The 2,833-nt window shown below is 36.6% G+C and overlaps 1 protein-coding gene across 2 annotated transcripts in view; it reads right to left on the reverse strand.

Moving 5' to 3' along the window:
- The window catches only part of LOC128208265 (U11/U12 small nuclear ribonucleoprotein 48 kDa protein-like), a 103,494-nt gene that overhangs the window by 51,224 nt on the left and 49,437 nt on the right, over positions 1 to 2,833 (reverse strand). The gene's annotated exons all lie outside the window — the stretch shown is intronic.

Genomic DNA, 2,833 nt, shown 5'->3' on the forward strand with positions numbered 1-2,833 from the left:
TCTAAATTGTTCACGGGTTAAGCAAAATTAGTCTGTCATGTGTATCCAATGATGACACATTGGATGACAGACTGGCATAATGTGGAAAAAATATTTTAATACATAGTTTGTCTACGACTGAGCTATTCATAAGATTTTATGTAGATTTTGGGTAACCGGTATATGAAATAATGACTGTTGACGTAAATTTAAACTGATGCATTTGAAAAGCTAAAAATTTGCATAGAAAATGAACAGAAATCAACTGAAGTCTGCTATTTTTGAAAAAGTGATAGCCCGTTGCAGACTCAATGACATGTCTTATATTGATTGTCAAATGTGCTGTTGTTATCGTAACATCATTGTTTGGTCTCCTGAGTTGGGTCGTGAGCCCCATTTCGTCGATTTTTTTCCTTCCCTATCTCTGTTTCTATAGTGCGTCGTTAATTTTTTATTGGTGCTCCACTACTTCCATTGGGGTTTCTTATCCCCTAAAAAGTAATGGTATCTACCTGTATGGTCGACATTGCAAGTCTATCATTGTTTACTCGGAATTATGTCTGAAATACTGTGTGATGCTCCATCCCCCTTTCGTTTTCCCTTTTCTGATGTTGCGCCCATAGTATGTTTATGGTTGTAAGTTTTAACAGACCCAATCGTCATTCTTATACACCGTTTTCTTTGTTTCACGTCAGCAAGCGTTTAATATATCGCCTCAATGAGAGTGTTTGGGGTACATTGTTCTAAAGAGTTTATCATAACTAAATTCTTGTAGAAGTTATAAATGAAAGAAGGCATAGTAATGATAACAAACATTTGCTAAGGTTTCTATTTCAATTACAATTCTCATCATATCAGTTTTAGATCAAAAATTGGGTTTCTCCCCTATCCTTTTAAAGCTTTTTTACACATTGAAAACTTGAAAACTCTGGCTGACAAATTGTACGCACAGGGGTATGTGCATAACTGCAGCTACAACACTCCTAATATTGTGGGAGATGCGCAAGTTGTACAGGTTACAAGGTACAAGCTGAAAAAAATTGCTTGTTTTTTGTGTGCCGTGATGTTCAAAGCTGAATTCATCATTCTACTCCTACCAAGTAGCGGTGAAGGCTATGTAGGAATCACCTTGTTCTGTCCATCAGTTTATATGTTCGTCCGACCTGGGACACCGGGACAAGACTTCTTTTCTCCAGTACTCCATATGTTTTTGAGATATTAACTTCAAACATCATACCCCGGTACCCTTATTTACTTTGTTGAGAAGAAGTGCTGTGCAAAAAGTTATTTGTGTATGAAGGTTTAGAATCATTGCTCTTAATGATGATTAATTATGCACCCTAAGGTGGGCGTAGTAAATTCAAACTGTGCATCAGTCAGGACCAACGCAGAAGGTGAGTCCATTAGAGTAAGGAGTTTATTTGTTTATGTTTTATGTTGAAAACCACATGAAAAACACATCAGTTTTTTTTTGTTAAAGAAAGAAAAAAAACATACACAAGAAAGGTTGGAACATCTGCCCCTCTGTTTGTGGGTAAGGCTCAATTTCTCATTTCAAGTTTTTTTTCTTCTATGGACAGATTTTAAAATAACTTGCATAATGTGTTTGATGAACCAAGATGGTATGTTGCGTGCAAGAACTGTGTCCCTACCTCTAAGGTCAATGTCACATTTAAGTGTTTGTTTACTATGGAATGCTGCATATAAGGGCATAGTCTATAGGACTGATGGTCGTGTTCGGGCTGTAACTGACTCATGTACGGACAGAATTTAAAATAACTTGCCACATGTGTTTGACGTATCAAGATGATACGTTGCTTGAAAGATCCGTGTCCTGACTGCTAAGGTCAAGGTCACATTTAGTGTTTGTTTACTATGGAATGCTGCACATAGTGTATAGATGTTCGTGTCTAGGCTGTAACTTTCTCATGTATGGACAGTACTTAAAATAACTTGCCCGATTTGTTTCACATATCATGATGATATGTTGCTTGTAAGACCTCTGTCCCGACCTCTAAGGTCAAGGCCACGCCTTAGGGTCTGGATGATCCTCAGAAGGTCCTTTTCCTCTAACAAAATGTTTACTGCATTTGTATGTCCACTATTTATTTTAGCCACTGTGAAATCCTCTTGACCACGTGCACATATTAACCTTTTACACTTAAATTTCATTTGTTTTAGGTAAAGGAAAAGGTATTAAAAAAAAATCATTTTGAATTATAACAGAGTGTTGTTTCATAAAAGACATAGGCTCTAAGTCCATACCCAATCCAGTGCAAATCTGTTAAACAGAGGCCAGGTCGTACAAAGTTTGTACCACCTGTTGCAGTTGCTATGGACTGTGCTTATCAGTTAATCTATTTTTAGCACTTTGGCTGATTAGAAATCCCTCCTTTAACAAACTTACTCCACATATCATCCCAGTCATGTGACAATTAGTCATCATTTCTGGACTTTAAGGTGAGCTACACTGGAAACATTTTTAAATGATTAAAAGTCTGACATACAAAGGTTATCTAATGGTGTTTGTTGCTACACATTCAATCCAAGGAAATGGAACAGGCCATTCTGCATGTAGAGTACGTGTAAGTGCTGTGATAATAACTTGCATAACTATATTCATCATAAACTAGCTTGCTCCACTAACATAATATTCTAGACTTAGTATGTAAAGCCGTTGATATAACACACAATGCACCACAAATCATACTATTTAGCTTGCTCTAAAGGTCAAGTACACGAAATTGAATTTGGTGTACTTCACTTTTATTTAAGAGCAAGGTTACAGTTTATCTCCAGGGGAAATAACTGTTGTATATAGACTGAGAAGAAACGAAACTGTTGACTGCTTTAT

This window comes from Mya arenaria, chromosome 11 (assembly GCF_026914265.1).
Source record: "Mya arenaria isolate MELC-2E11 chromosome 11, ASM2691426v1".
Taxonomy (NCBI): domain Eukaryota; kingdom Metazoa; phylum Mollusca; class Bivalvia; order Myida; family Myidae; genus Mya; species Mya arenaria.